Genomic DNA, 26942 nt, shown 5'->3' with positions numbered 1-26942 from the left:
CCTTCCTCCAGCAAGAATTTGCCAGTGCAAAACACCTGAGATGAGACTGTCATTCTGCAAACCTTTGATGGCTCCTAAATGTGTGTCTTATCCATTGAGACACAGAAAAAACACACATGAATGTCAGTGGAAGGGAATGAGATACTCACGTACAACATTTTAGAACTTACAACATTTACCAGACTGACAGAAAGCAGAATCATCATTCCTGGGTCTTGGGATGTTGGCTATCTAAGAACATATTTTCATTGAGCCATGGGTTTCTCCTGCTTCTAAATGGCATGAAGAAAAAAATAATTGTATTCATACACTGCCTTTCATTGCCATACAGCCCCACAAACTCACCAGGGCTGACAATACATGGATATTTCTATCTCATCCAATCATGTGTAGGGTGGTGGTCAAATGTCACACGGATCCTTTTCCAAATAGAAAGTAAGAGAGAGACGTCTGCTCTCGACCAAGACCACCCGAGTGGGAACTATAGAGTTTATAACACCGTGCCTCTCCAAAGAAGAGGTGCACATGCCCTTCAGTACTCTTGTTTTGGGTCTGCAGGTTTTCCATCACAGGTTTCCAAAACAACATCAGATACTTATCTAAGGGATGTGGCAGGTTTATCTTTCAATTGTGTCTACAGATAATTGTACAGTCTCCCTCAAAGCCAGCTCTGACAATTCCCGCTCAAAATGCACAGGTTACCAGAGACAGGGTAGTGAGGGCATCCAAATCTAACCTGATGGAAGCATCAACCTGGGCCATCTGCAGGACCCTGGACTAGTGATCAATACCATGTCATCATGCCCAAGAACTTCAAGCTTCTCCGGGTTCTTCGTAGTATTCAGAAGATGGCGACTAGCTGCCAGATATCACCAAGCAGAAGTCCTGTTCTTTCAAACTGCTCTGCTGTCTAATTTAAGCAATCTTCAGAGAAAAGAGAGTGGTCCAGGGACCTGTTTGCCACTGATCCCTACTTCCAACATCAACCCACGAAGGAGATCTGGACATTATTGCTAAACCAAAGGCCAGTTTTCCCAACCGGACGTTGTACTATCAACTTTTTAGCATACCATAAATATCTCCTGTGGCAAATCGTTGAATATTGCCAAGGTACTCCCCACACTGTCACTTCAGCTAGGACTGAGTCATGTAGGTACTCATGGAACTGTCTCAGGCAAACAGGTCTGTCAAGTATCCAAGTTCTGCAGGAATGTGTGGGTTCAGCTTTTGTGTATATTTACTAACACACGCATTGCCTAAACATAGCTTAGATTTCCTGCCTCCAATGAGGTAGACAAAACAGAAGGAAGGTGTATATGTGGTTTCCCTGGTTTGCCCCACCTGGTTAGGTGGGGGGTAATATGGAGGAAAGGATTTTTTCTTTGAAAAGATTCGAATTTCAGCAGTAGTTATCTTTCTGATGAGGTGGACACATTTCAAAGGAAGTGATTATAGGAACGAGGAAAATGAGGAGATAATAACTATCCACCATTTTTCTTCATGGAATTTAACTATTTATTTTCAGTTGTCTTTTTCACTACTCTTTGGAAATTACTGGGGACACCCAAACATATATGATAATTGGATTTTAAAAATATTGAATAATATTGCACCATTATCAAGAGGCTGAGCAATAACCAGACATTGCACCTAATAGAAGCAGCCTAACATAAACAATGTAATTAAACATATAAATATGCAATTAAACAAGGATAAACACATTTATGGAACTAGAGGCATTGACTTACTTATTAAATAGTGCTTATGAATAAAGTCGATTAGCAGCACTAGAAACAGCAGGATATGTTTATTATCTTAAATTAACTATAAATTTGCATTTGTATTTGCAAAGCTTTTTTATCTTTCCTGGGAGCATACATGGGTACATATATTTGCACAAGGAGGCAAAATCCCTGTAGAGTATGCATGCATGTTGTGTCCAGGAAGGCTATTGTATTTCTGGTGTTGTGCCATTCAGCCTAGAGTTCATTGATACAATACATTTGAAACCAGGTTTCCTCGCTCAATCCAAATTTTATTTTTATTAATGTATTTTTTAGATGATTGGTGGATGGCCATCTGTCAAAAGACATCAGTGGCTGATCACGGGCCAGTATCTAAATGACAATGTTTGTCTTGGAATCAGTGGCCCCATATTCACCATAGAGCATGATAAATGACGTAGATCCAAGAAAAGCAGATGGCGATGAGTAATATCTAATTCTCTATATGATATGTCCATTACAGATACATTACAAGTGAAGGAATATACATCAATGGTTGCATAGTAACTAGGGGTGGGCCGAATTTGCGAAATTCACTTTCGTGAAAATGTTAAAAATCTCCGCAAACACGTGGAAATATCGCAAAAATGTGGAAGTTTTTTTCCCGCCTGTTCGCGGTATATTCTGCATGATCGCGTTGAAAAATGTCTCGCTAACTTACCCATGCGGTCGCTCATTGGCGCGGCCATCTTCTTTTCACTTGTCCCGCCCACTCGCGCTGGTTACTTCCTGTTCCGGGTTGCGCAATGCATGCTCGCGCCCGTTCGCGTTACGTATTTTCTGTTCGTGAACGCTTTTACGTGTTTGCGCCACTCTTTGCGTGCTTGGGGAGAAAATATCGAACTTGCGCACGTGGTTGCAATGGGCGCGGCCATCTTGTTTTTCACTCTATGATATGGTTCTGGGGCCTGCTTTATCTTTTCAATCCTTACTTTCTAGAAACTTTTTTTTAAATCTTTTTTTACTTATTATTATTCATACTATTTTCCTGCTTCTATATTTTTGGTTTTTACCTACTTTTTTGTGTTTTTTAGCTACTTTTCACTCTTTTTCTATTGCCTGGGATTTTTATTTCCTTTACTTACTTTTTAATTTATTCCCGCCCCATCTTACTCTCCCCAGAACCATGTCGAAGGGTAGGGCTCGCCGCAGCCATTGCCGCGACCGCCTTCCTTGCGGAAGGCGGCGCCCACAAGGGGTGCAGGCACGGGCCTTATTTGAGGAGGTGGAGTTGGCTGCACTAATTTTCTTTGTGCAGCGCCACCTCCCCTCAATCCTAGCAGCAGTTGGCAGGCCTGGGTCCGGGCTCTGGGAGCGTCAACAGCGGTGGGGGAAGGTGCGCCGGGCAGTGTTCCGCTGCTCTGGGGTCCAGCGCACCCAGGCGCAGTTGACGCACCGGTGGTCCGACATCCTGGACCGTGAGCAGGACCTGCTGGACCTGCTAGGAGTTGAGGTCCCGGGTTTTGGTGAGTAACTATTTAATTATTACTACTTTGTGTCTGTTCTTCTGCTCTGTGTTATATATTGTGAATATCTTTTTTTTCTTCCAACCAGCTAGAATTTTGCCGGTTACATAATCATTCCTGGTGAATTACGTTTAAAAGTCTTCTGTGATTGCGCTACTGCTAATCTTACTTGTTTGCAACTTTGTGTTTGCGCTCGCTTAGTGTGATTATGTAAGAGTTTATTTTAGAGAAATTAAGTTACGTAATGCTATAGTGACTCTAGTCCTTAGTTTGTCCTGTCACTAAGAGATAGGGGCGGATTGATCCTTAGGTTTAGTTACTTTGTATGAGTTTGTAATCTTTTAGTGGTATGCGTGATGCCCCCTCAGTTACGTCACGTGCTGCTAGTACCCAAGTCTTTATTATGGTGGTAATAGGCTTAGCACTAGCAGAACATCACCATCAATCAATTAACCAAAAATGTTGTGTATACAAAAATGTAGTCATGTGTCCTCCATTTGACCATATGCATTGTTGAGGACTAAAAGAAGTGGAAATGCATACTTAGGGGTCGATTCCAATTCGGGAAAGTAAACCGTCCTACGATTCGTATTTGTAGCCGTTTCCGTACGATCCGTACAAAGCCGTCTGAATTGCGTAGTACGATCCGTTTCCAAAGATTCTGTCCGAAATGTTTATGAACCATACGAAAAACTAGCGAAGAACCATACGATACAGACTCAGCTACTGAACCGTACGATTTGTAAACATGGCATACGACCCGCCAAGTACGATCCAGATCGGAGACCGTGAACGCTATTCGTATGGGAAAACGCAATCGCGTATGAACTGCGATTTGTACCCAAAACACCGCGTATGAGCGAGCCGCACAATCAAATAAAAAGCAAACCCCCCTCAATGAAGCACACGCGTACCTCACAAATACGTCGCGTTTGAGAGAACTACACAATAAAGTCCAACCGAACCCCCCTCAACAAAGCGCACATGTACCCTGTAAATACGTCGCGTATGAGAGAGCTACACAATAAAAAATTAAACGAACCCCCCTCAACGAAGTGTACACGTACCCCATAAATACATTGCGTATGAGAGAGATACACAATAAAGAACAAAACAAACCCCACCTCAACGAAGCGCACGCGTACCCCGTAAATACATCGCGTATTAGATAGATACACCATAAAGAACGAAACGAACCCCCCCTCAATGAAGCACACGCGTACCCTGTAAATACGTCGCATATGAGAGAGATACACAATAAAGAACGAAACGAACCCCCCCTCAACGAAGCGCACGCGTACCCCGTAAATACGTCGCTTATGACAGAGCCACCCAATAAAGTACAAATCGAATCCCCCTAAAAAAACACAGGCGTAAAACAACACAAGGAGTGTGCAAAAGACTCACACAACACCACAAAACATATCTCCTGGCTACAAACCATTGCAAAGCAATGTCCTGGCCAAATCCAAAGTGGCAAACAGAGGGCCCAACCATACCCACCCCTTATAACACACCTACCCAAAAATTCAAACTAAGCCACACCCACAAATGGACCAATAAAAAGGGCCCGCACACACAAACCATCATCCTTTGCAACATACCCATTTACCTACAGAGACTGACAACACACCAACAACCTCACACATCCACCTTCACACATACCCCCAATCACATTCAGACCCACACACCCCCTTCGCATTCAGACCCACAACCCCCCATCCATACACACCCTCACCCCCAATCATATTTGCCCCACAACATGTCTGCACCAAAGAATCCAAAGTTCACAAACCAGGAGATGGAGATCCTTGCAGATGAAGTCATCAGAGTAGAGCCACAGCTGTTTGGCGCATTGGTCAGACAGACCAGCATAGCTGACAAAACAAGCCTGTGGGAGAGGATCATCAATAGGGTCAATGCTGTTGCACCCATCAGACGCACCAGGAAGGATTGCTAGGCCAGGTGGTACGATCTGCGGAGGATGGTCAAACGCAAGATGGATGAGGACTACGCCAATAGCCACCACACTGGAGGTGGTGCTCCCCGCAGACCAGTACAGTTCCAGCCCTGGGAGGAGAAGGTCATGGCCCTGCTACCACCGGTGGGAGTACATGGAATTGATGGAGTCGTGGAGCCTGGTGAGTATACAAACAACTCATGTGAAATGGGGGGACTCCCAGCAGTGCCCAGACATAGGAAGGATGTGTACAGGACTCCCAGCAGTGCCCAGACATAGGAGGGGTGGGTGCACAGGACTTCCAGCAGTGCCCAGACATAGGAGGGGTGTGTGGATATGTCTCCCAGCAGTGCCCAGACATAGGAGGGGTGGGCGTACAGGACTCCCAGCAGTGCCCAGACATAGGAGGGGTGTGTGGATATGTCTCCCAGCAGTGCCCAGACATAGGAGGGGTGGGTGGATATGTCTCCCAGCAGTGCCCAGACATAAGAGGGGTGGGTGTACATGACTCCCAGCAGTGTCCAGACACAGGCGGGGTGTGTGGATATGTCTCCCAGCAGTGCCCAGACATAGGAGGGGTGGGTGGATATGACTCCCAGCAGTGCCCAGACATAGGAGGGGTGTGTGGATATGACTCCCAGCAGTGCCCAGACATAGGAGGGGTGGGTGGATATGACTCTCAGCATAGGCCAACAGTATGGGGGCGGGTGAATATGACTCCCAGCATAGGCCAACAGTTTGGGGGTTGGTGGATATGACTCCCAGCAGTGCCCAGACATAGGAGGGGTGGGTGTATATGACTCCCAGCATAAGCCAACTGTATGTATGGGGGTGGGTGTATATGACTTCCAGCATAAGCCAACAGTATGGGGGTGGGTGGATATGACTCCCAGCATAGGCCAACAGTATGGGGGTGGGTGGATATGACTCCCAGCAGTGCCCAGACATATGAGGGGTGTGTGGCTATGACTCCCAGCAGTGCCTAGACATATGAGGGGTGGGTGTATATGACACCCAGCATAAGCCAACAGTATGGGGGTGGATGGATATGACTCCCAGCATATGCCAACAGTATGGGGGTGTGTGGATATGACACACAGCAGTGCCCAGACATAGGAGGGGTGGGTGGATATGACTCCCAGCATAGGCCAACAGTATGGCGGTGGGTGGATATGACTCCCAGCAGTGCCCAGACATAGGAGTGGTGTGTGGATATGACTCCCAGCAGTGCCCAGACATAGGAGGGGTGGGTGGATATGACTCCCAGCAGTGCCCAGACATAGGAGGGGTGTGTGGATTTGACTCCCAGCAATGCCCAGACATAGGAGGGGTGGGTGGATATGACTCCCAGCATAGGCCAACAGTATGGGGGTGGGTGTTTATGACTCCCAGTAGTGTCCAGACATATGAGGAATAGGTGTATATGACTCCCAGCATAGGCCAACAGTATGGGGGTGTGTGGATATGACTCCCAGCAGTGTGCAGACATAGAAGGGGTGGGTGTATATGACTCCCAGCATAGACCAACAGTATGAGTGTGGGTGGATATGACTCCTACCAGTGGTCAACAGCATGGGGGTGGATGCAAGGCTTAGGGCCAGAAGGCTGCAAGGGTGATGGTGAAGAAGGTTAAAATTTGGACAACCCTATCACCACTACTGTGTAAGCACAGGCCCAATTGCAATCATCCCATATGGTCCAGGTACACACCCATGGACCATGCTCAATGTAAAGGGAGTGAGAAAGTACTGACAACATAGCTTACACTGAGCCATGGTGTATGCCGCACAAGGTCATCCTGTGACCACTGCAAACACTAACATCAGGACAACAAGGTCAGATATCTTAAACCGGAACTCACAACCACGGTCATGGCAGCATGCTCCATGGGGGAACAGCCACACCATGAGTGAGGCCCAGTTCCAACGTACACTCCAACTACCAGCACGGCCTGTCACACACACCCCTTACATAAACATAGGCAGCTGGGACAGGCAATGTAGTGGCCCACTGTCACAACCGTCATGTAACACTACAAATACCGATCTGATGAAGCATTTAAGCAAAAAATGCACAGGCCTGATTCACAAGTCACTTGCACTTATACCACGATGACGTAGCTACACCTTACTGACACAGCGGATGTACAAATATTACTGCAATGGTGCTGGGTATTGAAATGGTGATACCCCTGGGAGATGTGTGACGTTCTAAAGCCCTGCGGTAGAAGTATGTGGATTTGTCATGGTGTGGTTGTGGTGTGGTGTGCGGTGGCTGCCCGTCATGGCACAGCAACACCTCCCAAAAGTGGCTGAGTGAAATCTTAAACATTTCACTCAGTTACTTTAATGTGCATGCTGCCTAGAAACCTGGCCATGCCTGAAGCTGACACAGCATTGTGCAGATAGGGCCGCACAGAGCATTGCTGGATCTGCGTTGCACCAGCGACACAACTCAAGCAATGTGCCACTTCCATGGCACAGATGCGGGATGCAGCTGTACTGTTATCACACTATGGTGATCCACAGTGTTAAAGTGTTGCATCTATGCTGGCATGGGTGTGGTGCACAATGACTGCCAAATCACTGCTGATATGCCTGGCTGTGCCATTCATTGTAAATAGATCCTCACATTAAAATGTGTCCTCAACACAGATCAATCTGACACCCCAAGGGAACAGTGTGAAAAATACAAAGCAGGTGTAACAGTGATCACGACAATGTATATGAAAAATTGTTTTTCCATTAAATGGCATTAACATCGTCTGTCTCTCACACCCACAGGGCAATGTGCATAATCTACCCCCAACCAGGGGGATAAGGATCACAGTCGCAGGCTACGCAGGACCCTGATCCCACCAACAGCGACGCCTCTCACCACTCCATGTATGACACAGACCAACCTGGCACCTCTGGATCCCAAACCGGTTCAGCAGCTGGATCAGGGGCATCTGTACCAACCACCACACCCATTCCTGCCACATCCCAGCAGACAGCTCGGAGCCCTGCCCACAATCCACAACTGAGCCAGTCTGACAATGAGGGACAAGGTTTGTCGGACACCCAGGAGGAGGCAGACAACACCACCACTGTCAACGCTCAGGGGTCCCTTCGACCCGATGTGCCCACAACAGCAGGTCGGTCTCGTGTGGGCAGGGGTGGTGGGAGTGGCATAAGGCGGAGGCGAGAACCTGACCAGCAAGCTGACGGGCCCGGTATGTCTGAACTCAGAAACATCATGGAGGGATACTGGCGGGACACCAGGGATTTCAGCCAGGGAGTGGGGGCCCTCATCGCTTTAAAAAACCAGCAGGCCGAGCAACACGCCAGTCAATGAGAGGGACATACGCCAGTCACTCCGTCGGATTGCTGACAACATGCAGTACCCTCCCTGTGTCACTAGGCCAGAAACATCCAGGCAAAGACTGCCAACAGGCACAGGGAGGGAGGAGGAGGTGGAACCATCCAACGGAGAGTCCCAGACATCGTCAAGGCCTGCATATGAGGGTCCCCCAAGGAAGGTGGGTCGTCCACGGAGAAGACGTTGAGAGGCAGAGGGCCATGCGCATCTCCCAGGTCACCTTTTCTGTGCAACAATATTGCCTTATTGACTGTCACACTCTACCACATGGACTTGCTGGTCGCAGTGTCACCAATGATGCCAAACACTGTGCTCTGGACTCTGTTGACTAAAACTGCAAGGCATCACATCTCCTTCTGTGAACTTTGGATTCCCCACATTTTTGTACAGCACCTAACACCTACTCACATTTCACTCACAAGATGGAGAATTAAAAAAAATAAACACAATATGTATTGATGTTGACGTTTTTTAACCGGAGTTAACAACATACGTGTGGGATATGTCAAAGTATGCCAGAGTGTTGAACAAACACAAGCCATCCATACACTGGGATCTGAGTCTGGTTGTGGACACACATAGGTCACAATGTATGATCAACTACATCCATTGTGGTAAATACTCACACGTGATGGTTACTATCTGCTGAGGGGGGGGGGGGTGTTGCCATACTGCTCTGACAGACAGTTACGGAAGAGTCTCATGAAGGTGTACAGGTCATGGGTAATGTGTCGGTGTCCAGGGAGGGACTACCAGGTCTGTTTCTTGATGTGGGATAACTATCACCCGCATGCAGTTGTACTGTGGAAGTGATGAATGCTGCCCAGGGCAAGGGTGGCTGGACGGACTACAGGCAACGTGGTGTTGGATGGGAGACGTCCATATTTGTTTTTTGGGTTGTGGTTGTGGAGTGACTACTGAGTGTGGCTGAGGAGTATGAAGGTCTGCCTGCAGTTGACAGTGGGACTCTCAAACAATCAATCAAACAGGATATTTGTAAAGTATACTACATACCCGTGATGGTTTCAAGGCGCTGGGTGTAGGGGAGGGGGCTGCTACTGATCGAAGAGCCAGGTATTGATGAGTTTTGTGAAGGGCAGCAGCTCCTGGGTCGAATGTAGGTTGGTTGGGAGAGTGTATCAGGTCTTGGTGGCGAGGTGGGAGAAGGATCTGCCGCTGGTGGCGGATTTCTGGATGCGTCGAACAGTGGCGAGGGCGATGTTAGCATACCCGAGGCTGCGGGTGGGGGTGTAGAAGCTGAGTCGGTCATTGAGGTATGCTGGTACAGTGTTGTGTAGGGCTTTGTGTGCGTGGATGAGGAGTTTGAAGGTGTTCCTCTTGTTTACGGGAGCCAATGCAGGCCTCTCAGGTGGGGTGTGATGTGACTGCATTTGGGGGCTTCGAGGATCAGTTGTGCCGAGGCATCCTGGATGCGTTGCAGCCATCTCAGGAGCTTCGTTGATGTTCCTACGTAGAGGGTGTTCCCCCAGTCCAGTCTGCTGGTGACGAGGGCCTGGGTGATGGGTTTTCTTGTGTTGGAGGGGATACATTTGAAGATCCTGCAGAGATTTCAGAGGGTGTTGAAGCATGACGCGGAGATGGCGTTGACTTGCTTGGTCATGGAGAGGGCGGAGTTGAGGATGACCCCCAGGTTGTGTGCATGGTCGATGGGTGCTGTGTCTGTTCCTAGCGATGTTGGCCACCAGGAGTCGTCCCAGGCTGATGTGGTGATGCAGAGGATGACGACCTCCGTCTTGTCTTTATTTTGCTTCAGCCTGCTGTCCATTTTCCATTCTGAAACGGCCTTCATTCCCCTGTGGAGGTTGGCTTTGGTGTTGTGGGGGTCTCTGGTGAGGGATATGATCATTTGGGTGTTGTTGGCATAGGAGATGATGTTGAGGCTGTGCTGTTGAGCGACGTGGGAGAGTGGTGCCATGTAGATATAGAACTGTGCCGGGCTGAGGGATGATCCAAGTGGGATGCTGCAGATGATCTTGGTGCTCTTGGAGCGGAAGGGTGGGAGGCGGACGTTCGGGGTACTGCCGGAGAGAAAGGATGTGGTCCATGCCAGGGCCATCTCTTGGATTCCAGCGTCATGGAGGCGTGCTGTTAGGGTACAGTGGCAGACCGTGTCGAAGGCAGCTGATAGGTCCAGAAGGATGAGTGTGGCTGATTCTCCTTTGTTCATCAGGATCCAGATGTCGTTGGTGGCGATGAGGGCAGTCTCGGTGCTGTGGTTGCTGCAAAAGCCGGACTGGGATGAGTTCAGGATGTTGTTGTCTCCTAGGTAGCTGGTCAGCTGTCTGTTGACAATCTTCTCCGTGACTTTTGCGGGGAAAGTGAGCAAGGAGATGGTTCGGAAGTTCTTCAGGTCATTGGGGTCTGCCTTGTGTGTCTTCAGTAGGGTGTTGATCTCGGCGTGCTTGCAGCTCTCCATAAAGGTTGCTGTCTTGAAGGAGATGTTGATAGTTTTTTGGAGATGGTGTGCGATGGCTGTGCTTGCTTTGTTGAAAAAGTGTTGAGGGCATGGGTCAGATGGGGATCCGAAGTGGATGGAGTTCATGGTCTTGATGGTGTCTTCGTCGCTGACGTTGGACCAGGCGGTCAGGCGACTGGTGCATGTGGGGGTCGCAGGGGTGGTGGTCTTGGTGGTGGATGAGGGTGTGTCGGTGGTGAAGCTGTCGTGGATGTCGGTGATCTTGCAGTGAAAGAAGGTGGCCAGTGATTTGCACAGGTCTTGTGATGGTGGAATGTCGTTGGTGTTGGAGCTGGTGTTGTAGAGGTCTTTCACAATGTTGAAGAGCTCTTTGTTGTTGTGTGTGTTGTTGTGTAGGCGGACCTTGAAGGTGGTCCTCTTGGTAGTCCTGATGAGTTGGTGGTGTTTGCCGGTGGCGTTATTGTGGGCTGTGTAGCTGTCTGGTGTTCAGTTGCAGAGCCAGTTCTTCTCCAGTTTCCGACAGGTGCGTTTGGAGGCCCGGAGGTATTTGGTGAACCAAGTGGCTTTCTTGTTGTTGTGATTGGTTGCGGAGGTCATGAGTGGGGCAAGAGTGTCTGCGCAGTTGTTGATCCACTGTATGATGTTGATGGTGGTGGTGTTGGGGTTTGTGGGTGCGGTGGGTGGTCCCAGGGTTAGGGTGGTGGTCAATTGGTCCTTGGTGACCTTGCCCCAGCAGCGGTGTGGCAACTGTTGGGTGCGGTGGTGTTTGGTGTGCTTCCTGAAGGTGAAGTGGACGCATCTGAGGTCAGTCCAGTAATGTTTGGTGGTGTGGTTGACAGAGACGTGGTGACTCACGGACAACATGGGGTCCAGTGTGTGTCCAGTGTGTGTGTGGGTGTTGTCACAAGCTGTTTGAGTCTGAGGTTGGCGATGTTGTCGATCAGGGTGGTGGAATTGGCGTCGTTGTTGTTTTTGAGGTTGAAGTTCAGGTCCCCGAGGAGGATGTAGTCCGTGGATGCGAGGGCGTGGGTGCTGATGAGGTTGGCGATGGTGTCGCTGAACTGTGGTTGGGGTCCGGGTGGTCTGTAGACGAGAGTCACTCTGAGGGTGGTGTTGGGGTCGGTGTGGATCTGGAAGTGCATATGCTTGGCGGTGGTGAGGGTGTCGTTGGTGTTGTTTGTGACTCTGCGGGAGTCCTTGTGGATGATGGCCATTCCCCCTCCCACTCTGTTGGTGCAGTCTCTGCTGGAGGTTTGGTAGCCCTCTTGGATGGCAATGGCGATGTCTGGTGCCGAGATGACGTTCAGCCAGGTCTCCGTCAGTAAGGCGACGTCGGGGGTGGTTGAGTGTAGGAGGTCCCAGAGTTCAATGGCGTCCTTGCGAGCGGAGTGGGTGTTGAAGGAGGATGCATTGGAGGTGGCGGGTTCTCTGTTTGATGGTTTTGTGGGTCGAATGCAGTTGAAGGTCCCTTGGGTGTGCTTTAGGGTAGCCCGGTAGCAGGAGATATCGCGTCCGGTGTTGCGTGCGTGTAGGGTGCTGGAGTCGTAGTGCAGGCTGGTGTTGTGGTGGCTTTGGGGTCCAGGAGTTCTTGCTCTGGGCGTGGTCCAGGCACAGATGGGCGCAGATGGGCTTGCCTTTGGTGCGCCAGTGGTGCATACGCTGTGCACATCCGCTGCGCGGCTGCACAGACTCCGCCATTTTAAAGCGGGGAGGGAGGTGCATCTGGGAGGCTGGAGCATGGTGGGTAGGGGGCGTTGAGGCAGGGGCAGCGGCGGGAAGGGGTGCGCAGAAGCAAGGGGGCGGGTGTGTGTAAAATTTGCATGAGCACGCCTTAGCGGCTACAATGGAAAAACAGAGCACAGCGTACATGGAAGAGAAAGATAATACAAGTTACAAATCACAGGGGTTAGTGCAGTTGGCAACCGCAACTGCACAGTGGAAGGGTGGACACAGCAGGTGCTAAGTCACGCTTCACGCAGTAGCGGGCAGGGAACAGGTGGAGCTGTTCGGTGGCAGGGGGGCGACCTGGCCTGCAAGCAGGTTCAAGGTTCACTCTTGACTCTAGTAGGTGTCTCAGGTGGACGGTCATGCGGCTGTGGCAGGGGATGTTGATGATGAGGTGTGAGCATGCGCCCTGCGTGTGCACATGTCCTCCTGGAGTCTGGCTCTTCTTCCTGTGTAGAGGTTGTTGACGTAGTTGACCTGGCTGCTGTTGTGGACCTGGGTGGCTGTCTGTCTTGACTAGGAGTGGATATATCTGAAGGTCTGTTCCAGCATGTGGATGGACTTGCATCATAAGTTAGCGATGGTGTAGATTTGGTGAACTAGATGCAAACATTGTTGTACCAATGCAGGATGGTGGTGTGTTTGTCCTCCAGGCAGGAGTTGCTCTACCACTGACCCATTTTTTTCCTGTTTAGCTGTGGGCCTGCATGCTGAAGTACTAGTCCAATGTCTGAGGAGCAATCATAAAAGTTGTGTAGCAGCCCAGTGGTTTAAGATTTTAACACAATTTATTTGGAAGCCTCTCAGCTCAATTAGCATATGTTATTCCACTTTCCCAACTGACCCCCTGCCCACAAACCACTACAACATCCTTGCAAAGATTCACTATCAACACTGAAACGTCATGTGGAACCCTTACCTCAGATTGGTCTCAACCCCAGATGTGTGGAGACACACGTTCCTCCTGCACATCTTTAGTAAAGGTAACACAGATCTTGCTTAAGCTTCCAATCATACACCAAGATCTATCTATCAGTCCTGGCAAAGATGTATGTGAAATTTCCATGGAAGCAACAGATGCACTTTGTTGAAGCTAGTAGCCTCCTTCATGACTCACAATCCAGCTTCTATCAAACCCATAGTACACAGGTGGCCCTCATACAAATGGCAGACTATTCGCTGGAAGGTAGATGGAGGATCCAAGGCAGCGTTGGTGCTGTTCAACATGTCTACATCATTTGACACCGTACACCATCACATTCTTCAGAACCACATGTAGACCATAGGTGTGTGGACCTCAGTGCTGAACTGGATATTTTCCTAACTATCTGACTGCACACATCAGGTCCGCACCTACAACATCGACTCCTTACTCAACACAGAAGTATGGAATGCCGCAGGGCTCTGCTCAGAGCACGCAGACTTTGGTAATATTTACTTTACCACGCTGGCTGAATCGATTGCCATGTCTGGAGTCTAAATGATATCATATGCTGAGGAACTTCTGATTCTAATCAACTAAAATCCATTCAGAGTTGCAAATTTTGAGCATCACCACAATTAGTCCTTGGTGTTGTATGTCACTCTGGGGGTGTACCTCACAAAGTTTTGTCAATCATACTCCTGGAAAGTTGGTGTCGTCCTTGCGGGTGGTCTAGTATCCATCTGTGATGGCAATGTAGAAGTAGTGTGCGGGCCTTACGTACAACCAGGTCACAGTAATTATGGTTATGTGTAGTGCTGTTGTGTTGATGAGGTAACAGAGTCCAATGTTGTGCTGGTGTAAGTAGACTACACCCCAAAAAGAGGCCGTAACAACTACAGATATCAACGTCCCAGAAGGGGGAACAGATGGCAACGATCGTATTACCCTGGCTTCAACATACCATACTACCAACCGTTCGTTCCCCAATATGTGGGGTGGATGGACCCGTTTAATCAAGGGATGCAACAGATGCCCCAAATGGTAGACCATCAAATGGCAGGACAACAAAATACAAATCAACAAGAACAGCCTTTTTTATCCAGAGGCCGAAGTCAACCCTGAGGCAAAAGGAAGTCCCTGACTTGGCAAGACCAACAGAGGAACGTACAGACCCGGAGTATGGCAGCAGCACAACCCTCAACCAGCAAGACCAATCATTGATTGTCAACCTTTCAGATACAGAATTAACGACAGATCAAATTAGAATTCTTAGCAAAGGTTTGGGTTATGTTCCGGCCCCCCAAATGGACACCTTCAAACTCAAATGCGAACTAGCTGAATTCTGTACAGTATTGAAATTAAAAGCATACTTCTCGAACAGCACCACCTCAACACAGGAAGGAGACACTACTCTACGGAACAAATCTACTTTCGATCCTCCAGCATTTAGTGTCCCTCCTTAATTACAAACCTTTGAACAAGCCCTTTTGAAAGGTGTGGACAATATGGAGCCAAAAAAACCCTTCCAAAACCTTACTAAAAAGGAACGTTTGGCAGTAGAGGCACTAAAAACCAATGAAGCAATAGTGATTAAACCGGCCGACAAGGGGGGAGGCACGGTAATTTTAAGCAACACAGGTTACAACCAACAATGCCTCGCCCTTTTGTCAGACACAAGGTTTTATAGAAGGATCATTGTAGATCCAACAGAGAGACTCCAAAATACCATATCAATAATGGTATATGAAGCTGAGACCAAAATGTGGATATCAAAGAAAGAAGCTGAATTCTTAGTTGTGAATGAACCCAAAATTCCCTACTTCTACTCGCTTCCTAAAACCCACAAAAATAGGTCTCCCCCTCCAGGACGACCGATAGTCTCCGGAATAGGGTCGGTCCTAGAGCCTTTATCAAAATTTGCGGACGAATTTCTCAAACCTCTAGTTCAGAAAACACCAACATATCTGAAAGATACCCGTGATTTACTGATACAGATCTCAGACAAATACTTTGACCCCAATACTATGCTTTTGGTTGGTTTAGACGTGGAATCATTGTTTACCAGCCTACCCCAAGATGAGACTATCCAGATGCTAGAAGATGTTCTGTACATGGAAGACTGGCAATACAATACACCCAGACATTTTATCCTTGAGCGCTGCAAATTGGCACTAAAAGAGAATTTTTTTGAATACGAAGAAAAGCTGTATCTACAAACCCATGGCACCTCCATGGTAGTGCCTTTGCGCCTTCGGTGGCAGGTCTATATGTGAGTCATTTTGAAACCCTATTTGTACTCAATGAATCAAACCCTTTCTCTTCCAGTATTTTATACTGGAAGAGATATATTGATGATATCCTGCTGATTTGGAGCATCGAACAGGACCTCGAACAGTTTACAGTCTGGCTGAATGGGCTAGATCCTTGGCTTAAGTTCACCTACACGTCTAATAATAGTTGACTTGACTTCTTAGACCTCACAATTATTACAGACAATAACATCTTGCAAACAAAGACCTATACAAAACCTACAGCCAAGAACAGCCTACTATCATATAAAAGTTACCATCCAAAGCCACTCAGAGACAATCTCCCCTACAGCCAATTTTTACGGCTCAAGAGGAACTGTACTAGAGATGAAGACTATAAAATCCAAGCACAAGAACTGTGCGTAAAACTAAAGAACAGGGACTACACTGAAAAAACAATCAGAAGGTGCAGAAAAAGAGCCAATAACCAACCGAGAGAATGCCTACTGCAAATGCACCCTAAAGAACCAATACAAGATTTAACAACCTGTGTAACAACCTTTAACCCATCCACCTACGATGTACAAAAAATGGTAAATAAAAACAGGCATATATTAAATACTGGCAAATTTGATTGGCCCAAACCTAGATTTGCCAACCGAAGAACAAAAAACCTGAAAGATGTCTTGGTGCACACACGGCCCCCAAAAAAACCAACAATATCCATAACGAGAGATGTCAGGATGACACCCCTAACGGGACATTACCCCTGCGGCACATGTGTAGCATGCAAAACAACTACAGCTTCAAAAGCATTACAACTATCAGAGACTTTGGTATGGACACAGAGGCAACATACCAACTGTAATTCTTCCCATGTCATCTACATGGTCAGTTGCCCTTGTAAAAAGAAATACATAGGGATGACCTGTCGCAAAGTAAAAACAAGAATTGGTGAACATAAAAGTAATATTAAATTAAAGAAAAACACCACTAAATTATGCTCCCACTTTGTAGAACTGAACCATTATTGCGACGACCTCCATTGGACTATAATTGAAATGCTTACAGATAAGTCGCACAACCCTGAAAAAATTCTATACGAAAAAGAACAGAGGTGGGTGAACCGACTTCACACTCATGAACAAGGCCTGAATGATACTGTCCCCTGGCATCAGTTTGCTAATAGATAACGCTTTGACAACTCTCTACTGCCATTAGAAATACTTTGGTGAATTACATCTACCAGAGAAATAACATCTGAAAAATATTTGCCACTCTCTTTCTTGTCAATAGACTTATGATATTGAACTTTTAAAAATCACTTTCCCTTTACAAGAACTTGATGAATTAACAGCCTAAAGAAAAGATATTTTCCTTACAACACGACTGTCCAAACCTAGGTCTAACAAGGCCCCTTTAAATCTGAGCCCGCGAAAACGACATGCCCCTTTAAAATCGGAGCTCTCAGCACATTTCCGGTATCCGGGGGCAGAGTCAGCACCAGTCCGAGGAGAATACTCCACGCGGGTAATGGCGTTTTGCAGATACACCGAGAGGAAACTGGTAACATGCGATAGCCGCTATTCTAACGATGTGGCCTCCCCTTCCCATCCAGCTCTGTGCTTAATTTAGCGGAACCCCTGATGAAGAATCGCGCTCTACTAATGCAGGTAGGCCAGCTTATAACTTTTTTTAAATGGATTAACGGAGATTTGGCAATTCATTTCCATTTCTTTTAACTTAGCCCGCTATATACTCAATATACAGGCCATTGACAGCAGCCTCGTAAAATGATTGTTGTTTCCCCCCTTTTCTAACTTTTCTAACTATTTTGGGAATCATTCCAAATTTATCGTATCCTAATATTGGTGCCTTGCCCTGCGCAGCTATACGCTCTATACCTGCACAACCTTGATGTAACAGTGCATAAATGCGCACGGTAACCTGAACCATCGCACATCAACCGTATCCTATTATTGGTACTTTGCCCTGCGCAGTTAAAACGCCCTATACCCGCACAGCCTTGATGTAACAGTGCATAAATGACCATGACAAATAAAACCAAACCAGAAGTGCCATCCATGTATTGTGTTTAATAACTTTGCATAAACACCCATGATGTCGACGCTACTTACCTACCTTAATCCAGCATAAGGTACTCCTTCCAAACGAAAGAATTAGTAACAAATGGTTACTAAAGTAAGAAGATAATTATTTCTTCATGATTTTCCCACTACTACAAATGATTTACTAACGAAAATTTCTAAAAAAATTGTAAAAAAATTTGTATCATTATTGTGAATTGTTGTATGTCTTTGCATTGCTCTATTCCAGAATTCATGAGCGCTGACCTTTGAACAACGATTGTCAAAGATTGACCAATTGAAAAATACTGCACAAATCGTGTGAGTATATGTATGTTAGTCCTGACGAAAGCTCCACAGACCCCTCGGGCCTAAGGAGCTGAAACATGTCGACAATCTTTTTATAATACCATTAGATCCAGTATCTCGATATTCCTTAGTATCAACATATTTTATACCAGTGGGAACTCACCCCTCATTAAAATATTTTGGGTGTTACTTCCCCCTTTTAACAATTTCTTCCTCTTTTCATAACATTTATTTTGACAACATTTTGTGGGAAAAATCCTCTATCTCTGACACTGCACTTGAGACCAGAGGTGCCTCTGGTTGAGGCTGGCAACTAACACAAATTGGAACACCCGATGATAACTGCCATAACTTCAATGAAACATATATACCGCACTCCTAAAAACATTGAGTTTTTGAGGGTTTTCCAATCACTTTTCCTAAACCAACGGTCGAAAAGTGTTACAAGTGTCCTTTTTCACTTTTGATTATTTTTGCTCTTACCCTGGGGAAAGAAAAGGACATAGAGATTCCTCATCCTTCCCTGTTGATTGAATTATTATATAAGCAGCGTGCAGCTGCGGGATTTTCGAGGACAATTGGTCCCAAAATAAGTAAACAATTTTTCCTTTTAAATAAAAGAAAATATGGAAGGTAATGTTGGATTAAGCTATGACGCAAGCGACATCGACGAAATATTGGCAGCCCAACCACTCCTACAGAATGCAGACTTGACAGAAGCTTTGGCCCAGACAGACGATTGGGATACTTTGACAGAGAAGAAAAGGGACCAAATTCGAACTGCCATTCATGGTATCATTATGACAGAATATCTCAGGTCCAAAACTGCACCAAGAGGCCTATGGGTTAGCAACGCACCGAGAATCTTTCTACATGATCTTGCGTTCCGCAAAGACTGGTCTTCCATCTTTTGGAAGTGTACCCTAGACTATCTTGTATTAATTATCAAAACAGCCAGGCGACTCTCAGAAACCCTTCTAGCGGAAATCCAAACGTGTGAAAATGAACTGAAGAGAGGTATTAATCCCCTTATATACAAGAAAAGATTGGAAGAAATAACAAAAGAAATGGAAGAAACCCAGGAGTTCATAATGCAGAGCAAACTGCAGAAACTTGGAAAAGACTTAAAAAAGTTCAGCCAAGAGAAAATGCACCCCTACATAAAGGATGACTACTCTATTCCAGACCCAGGCTCAGATAATGAGTCAATAGGGAAAAACTCTTCCAATAACTCTGTCAATAGCTCTGAAGACTATACCCCAAAAAGAGGCCGTAACAACTACAGATATCAACGTCCCAGAAGGGGGAACAGATGGCAACGACCGTATTACCCTGGCTTCAACATACCATACTACCAACCGTTCGTTCCCCAATATGGGGGGTGGATGGACCCGTTTAATCAAGGGATGCAACAGATGCCCCAAATGGTAGACCATCAAATGGCAGGACAACAAAATACAAATCAACAAGAACAGACTTTTTTATCCAGAGGCCGAAGTCAACCCCGAGGCAAAAGGAAGTCCCTGACTTGGCAAGACCAACAGAGGAACGTACAGACCCGGAGTATGGCAGCAGCACAACCCTCAACCAGCAAGACCAAACATTGATTGTCAACCTTTCAGATACAGAATTAACGACAGATCAAATTAGAATTCTTAGCAAAGGTTTGGGTTATGTTCCGACCCCCCAAATGGACACCTTCAAACTCAAATGCGAACTAGCTGAATTCTGTAGAGTATTGAAATTAAAAGCATACTTCTCGAACAGCACCACCTCAACACAGGAAGGAGACACTACTCTATGGAATCTACTTTCAATCCTCCAGCATTCAGTGTCCCTCCTGAATTACAAACCTTTGAACAAGCCCTTTTGAAAGGTGTGGACAATATGGAGCCAAAAAAACCCTTCCAAAACCTTACTTAAAAGGAACGTTTGGCAATAGAGGCACTAAAAACCAAGGAAGCAATAGTGATTAAACCGGCCGACAAGGGGGGGGGCACGGTAATTTTAAGCAACACAGGTTACAACCAACAATGCCTCGCCCTTTTGTCAGACACAAGGTTTTATAGAAGGATCATTGTAGATCCAACAGAGAGACTCCAAAATACCATATCAATGATGGTGTATGAAGCTGAGACCAAAATGTGGATATCGAAGAAAGAAGCTGAATTCTTAGTTGTGAATGAACCCAAAATTCCCTACTTCTACTCGCTTCCTAAAACCCACAAAAATAGGTCTCCCCCTCCAGGACGACCGATAGTCTCCGGAATAGGGTCGGTCCTAGAGCCTTTATCAAAATTTGCGGACGAATTTCTCAAACCTCTAGTTCAGAAAACACCAACATATCTGAAAGATACCCGTGATTTACTGATACAGATCTCAGACAAATACTTTGACCCCAATACTATGCTTTTGGTTGGTTTAGACGTGGAATCATTGTGTACCAGCCTGCCCCAAGATGAGATGATCCAGATGCTAGAAGATGTCCTGTACATGGAAGACTGGCAATACAATACACCCAGACATTTTATCCTTGAGCGCTGCAAATTGGCACTAAAAGAGAATTTTTTTGAATACGAAGAAAAGCTGTATCTACAAACCCATGGCACCTCCATGGGTAGTACCTTTGCGCCTTCGGTGGCAGGTCTATATGTGAGTCATTTTGAAACCCAATTTGTTCTCAATGAATCAAACCCTTTCTCTTCCAGTATTTTATACTGGAAGAGATATATTGATGATATCCTGCTGATTTGGAGCATCGAACAGGACCTCGAACAGTTCACAGTCTGGCTGAATGGGCTAGATCCTTGGCTTAAGTTCACCTACACGTCTAATAATAGTCGACTTGACTTCTTAGACCTCACAATTTTTACAGACAATAACATCTTACAAACAAAGACCTATACAAAACCTACAGCCAAGAACAGCCTACTATCATATAAAAGTTACCATCCGAAGCCACTCAGAGACAATCTCCCCTACAGCCAATTTTTACGGCTCAAGAGGAACTGTACTAGAGATGAAGACTATAAAATCCAAGCACAAGAACTGAGCGTAAAACTAAAGAACAGAGACTACACTGAAAAAACAATCAGAAGGTGCAGAAAAAGAGCCAATAACCAACCGAGAGAATGCCTACTGCAAATTCACCCTAAAGAACCAATACAAGATTTAACAACCTGTGTAACAACCTTTAACCCATCCACCTACGATGTACAAAAAATGGTAAATAAAAACTGGCATATATTAAATACTGGCAAATTTGATTGGCCCAAACCTAGATTTGCCAACCGAAGAACAAAAAACCTGAAAGATGTCTTGGTGCACACACGGCCCCCCAAAAAAACAACAATATCCATAACGAGAGATGTCAGGATGACACCCCTAACGGGACATTACCCCTGCGGCAGATGTGTAGCATGCAAAACAACTACAGCTTCAAAAACATTACAACTATCAGAGACTTTGGTATGGACACAGAGGCAACATACCAACTGTAATTCTTCCCATGTCATCTACATGGTCAGTTGCCCTTGTAAAAAGAAATACATAGGGATGACCTGTCGCAAAGTAAAAACAAGAATTGGTGAACATAAAAGTAGTATTAAATTAAAGAAAAACACCACTAAATTATGCTCCCACTTTGTAGAACTGAACCATTCTTGCGACGACCTCCATTGGACTATAATTGAAATGCTTACAGATAAGTCGCACAACCCTGAAAAAATACTATACGAAAAAGAACAGAGGTGGGTGAACCGACTTCACACTCATGAACAAGGCCTGAATGATACTGTCCCCTGGCATCAGTTTGCTAAAAGATAACGCTTTGACAACTCTCTACTGCCATTAGAAATACTTTGGTGAATTACATCTACCAGAGAAATAACATCTGAAAAATATTTGCCACTCTCTTTCTTGTCAACAGACTTATGATATTGAACTTTTAAGAATCACTTTCCCTTTACAAGAACTTGATGAATTAACAGCCTAAAGAAAAGATATTTTCCTTACAACACGACTGTCCAAACCTAGGTCTAACAAGGGCCCCTTTAAATCTGAGCCCGCGAAAACGACGTACCCCTTTAAAATCGGAGCTCTCAGCACACTTCCGGTATCCGGGGGCAGAGTCAGCACCAGTCCGAGGAGAATACTCCACGCGGGTAATGGCGATTTGCAGATACACGAGAGGAAACTGGTAAGATGCGATAGCCGCTATTCTAACGATCTGGCCTCCCCTTCCCATCCAGCTCTGTGCTTAATTTAGCGGAACCCCTGATGAAGAATCGCGCTCTACTAATACAGGTAGGCCAGCTTATAACTTTTTAAAAATGGGTTAACGGAGATTTGGCAATTCATTTCCATATCTTTTAACTTAGCCCGCTATATACTCAATATACAGGCCATTGACAGCAGCCTCGTAAAATGATTATTGTTTCCCCCCTGTTCTAACTTTTCTAACTATTTTGGGAATCATTCCAAATTTATCGTATCCTAATATTGGTGCCTTGCCCTGCGCAGCTATACGCTCTATACCTGCACAACCTTGATGTAACAGTGCTTAAATGCGCACGGTAACCTGAACCCTTGCACATCAACCGTATCCATGTATTGTGTTTAATAACTTTGCATAAACACCCATGATGTCGATGCTACTTACCTACCTTAATCCAGCATAAGGTACTCCTTCCAAACGAAAGAATTAGTAACAAAAGGCTTACTAAAGTAAGAAGATAATTATTTCTTCATGATTTTCCCACTACTACAAATGATTTACTAACGAAAATTTCTAAAACAATTGTAAAAAAATGTGTATGATTATTGTGAATTGTTGTATGTCTTTGCATTGCTCTATTCCAGAATTCATGAGCGCTGACCTTTGAACAACGATTGTCAAAGATTGACCAATTGAAAAATACTGCACAAATCGTGTGAGTAACAATATATGTATGTTAGTCCTGACGAAAGCTCCACAGACCCCTCGGGCCTAAGGAGCTGAAACATGTTGACAATCTTTTTATAATACCATTAGATCCAGTAACTCGATCTTCCTTAGTATCAACATATTTTATACCAGCGGGAACTCACCCCTCATTAAAATATTTTGGGTGTTACTTCCCCCTTTTAACAATTTCTTCCTTTTTTCATAAAACTTATTTTGACACCATTTTGTGGGAAAAATCCTCTATCTCTGACACTGCACTTGAGACCAGAGGTGCCTCTGGTTGAGGCTGGCAACTAACACAAATTGGAACACCCGATGATAACTGCCATAACTTCAATGTGGGGCGGATGAAACATATATACCGCACTCCTAAAAACATTGAGTTTTTGAGGGTTTTCCAATCACTTTTCCTAAACCAACGGTCGAAAAGTGTTACAAGTGTCCTTTTTCACTTTTGTTTATTTTTGCTCTTACCCTGGGGAAAGAAAAGGACATAGAGATTCCTCATCCCTCCCTGTTGATTGAATTATTATTAGTAAGTAGCCTGTGTGCAGAACGACGCACATGACCTGCTTGTATTGACATGCACTGTTACGTGTGTCAGTGCGGAGTTGGCAGTATGAGTTGCATACACAGCCTGTGGAGCTGTCATGTGTGCTCTTAGGGGTTGCCTGATACCAGGTGCATGATTGTGTGGTGTTCACTGTGTGGAGGGTGGCAGGAGCATGAGTATGTAGTGTAACCTGTGTCATTGAATGACAACAGGGCCTTGCACTGTGCATGTTGCAGGCGCTGACAGGCCTGCCTTTGTCATGGACATGGTGCAACTGTGGCACGGACAATCTGTCGTCTGCCTTAAGAATGGACTGATGGATGTTGGAGCATATTGGAGACGTGTGTGTCACAGATTCTGGCCACTGGGTGTTGAGGTGTCACTGGGGATGCAGCAGCAGGAATGTCTGAACACATGATGGCATAAGGTGTGAGACACCATGGAAAAGTGGCACACAAAGACAAGGATATTTGCATAGCAGCATGTCACATGTGTATGGAAAGGAAGGAGTGTCTGGTTACTCATGGGTCACTGCTAGGAAATGGGTAACCAATCACTAAATATGACGGCCACAGGATCAGGCACCAAAAGGCCAAGTGGGGCAGAGGACAAACAACATCAGCATGTGTTGCATGACTGTTGTGGGTATTAAGCTAAAACAATACATACACAAGCATATTTGTCAATCACAAAATGGACCATGCCGTATTACAAACACCATGCATGTTCCCCCACTTCACATTACCACAATCATTGTAAAGAATGCCATAGTTGAGGCATGCACACTGGAAAGACATCTGCGGTGACAGTAATGGGGCACAATGTACACTTAGGAATGCTTTTACAACAGAAATGGGTCAAGTTTGTTCTGAGGCCATGCTGCTTTAGGCAATGTACATGGCCAGTGGCATTGCTCAGAAAGAAATAACTGTCATGCAATGAGGGTACCTGTAATGCTGCTGAAACTATCTCCACACGACTGCCAGGGACAGTTGGTACCTTTGATCCTCAGAATTGTACGATGCTGAAAGGGGTCCATCTCCAGATAGCCCCTTGGTCTGAGTATGAATGACAGACTCTAAAGGGTGATCAGGCGAGGGAAGGAGAGGATGGGAACAGCATGGAGGGAGATCTGAAACAAAGTGAAACAAGCATAACAATTCAACACTTCTTGGCACTGAAACATTATACACATGATGTATACTGTAACAGTTACACCTGTGTACTTTAACCACAGCCACTGTATCCAATTTGTCTGCACAGGTTTTGAAATGATACTACATCTGAGGTTTTAACAGGAACACATACAAGGATCGCAGATTTTGTCTCCTAAATGAAGGGGGATTAACGCTCACCAGGCTGCTTCAATGCAATTAGAACCATGCGCTCACAAACTTACTCACAGTGTATGAATGTGGCTCAAAAAATACAGTGAATTCAATGTGTAGCAGTGCTACTCACACAAATCAAATAACTGTAGTCAGCCCTGGGAATCAGTGAGGGTAATGAATGTAAGATACACATCATCCGCTATAGCCGTACTTAGCTAATGCAACGAGGAAGGGGATTATTTAAAGACAAGGAAGCCTAGCAAGAGCCAATCATTGGCTCTACAAACTGTGTCTTACAATGCCAAACATGACAAGCAGGTGTGACCAAACTCTACTGAGAGTAATGAGGAACAAACTCAGTAAACCACCCCTACCGTGACCAGGATATGCAGCACAGCACAAGAGTTTGCTGTGATTAACGTCAACCGACTGATGTTTACATTAGCAACACCACTATGTTGCTACATCATCAGTGCAACATTCCTGGAATCATGGGAATATAAAGTTTACATAAAGTTACCGAGAAGGCTTGCAAAGCAGTGTTCTCCACCGGCACTGATGTAGCGACCGGACAGTGACATTACATACTGGCACAGGAGGCAATGCATTCATACGAACAGACTCACTGGACAGTTGCCAGAACATGTGGTACATACAGCGGTCCACACATTCACAACATGTCAATAGGTAAAACTGTACTGCCCCACAACATAAATGTGATGAGCCAAACACATCCTGCTGCACACAGTGAGGTTGCAATTCCACACAGAGCCTGTGGTTGTGATGTCACACACAATATAAACCGGTGACATCCGCAATGTGTCAGGACCATGGTTTACACACATTGATGTATTCACAAGAGTCATCAATCAACAACAGATGACTGACAAGAAGGGTGACTGTCCAGTCATGGGAGTGTTGCAACAGGCATCTTGATCCATGTTAATGACACATCTATGTATTCTTCAACAACAAGCACAGAAACAGTTCCCACACATTCCCAAAGCATACCAACCCAAAAAAGCATGTTTAGATATCTTACACAAACTGACATTTCCACATGTCTGTGCATGGAACTCTGATTCGACACACGTTGCAATCATCAGGATCAATAGCAGGAGTACCAAAATGACACGAACAACAGGCAGAGCGACCTGGGAAAGACAGGCACACAAGGGGACACATTAATAAGAATTGCATACAGACATGGTCATGTGAAAATACATCACAATGTAGTACACATGTACATTACAAATTCACTCATTGCACATATGCGTGTGTCATGACATCATCATTTGTGTGACACATCACAACAAACATCAAAGTGTTTTCGCATACAGTCAGCTGGACACACAGTATGCAACACATGACACTCCATGCCACAAGCTTGCACACAACTACCCAGTCACTCACCATTAAGAGAAGAAGTTGCGTATGAGCTGACTCTGGATATCATCCTCCTCCTCCTCCTCACTTTCATCGTGCCCAAGCCCTTCATCCTCAACGGGTGGATGTTCCAGCTCATCAGGATCCAGGATGAGTGGCACAGCCTTCTCAACTGCCATGTTGTGCAGCATGCAGCACACAATGAAGATGTTACACACCTTGTGGTGGGATCCACCGGTCTTATCAAGGCACTGGAATCTTTCTTCAGGAGTCAAAACGTTCGCTCAATCACGCGCCTGGTCTGCCCGTGTGCATTGTTGTACCGGTGGTATGCAGCTGTCCTTGGGTTGCGGAGCGGTGTCATGAGCCATGGCATGTTGTGATATCCTGCGTCTCCTACAAATATACAGCGTGTTAAAATTTGG

The sequence above is a fragment of the Lissotriton helveticus genome, chromosome 7, assembly GCF_964261635.1.
Source record: "Lissotriton helveticus chromosome 7, aLisHel1.1, whole genome shotgun sequence".
Taxonomy (NCBI): domain Eukaryota; kingdom Metazoa; phylum Chordata; class Amphibia; order Caudata; family Salamandridae; genus Lissotriton; species Lissotriton helveticus.
This window is presented reverse-complemented; position numbering follows the sequence as displayed.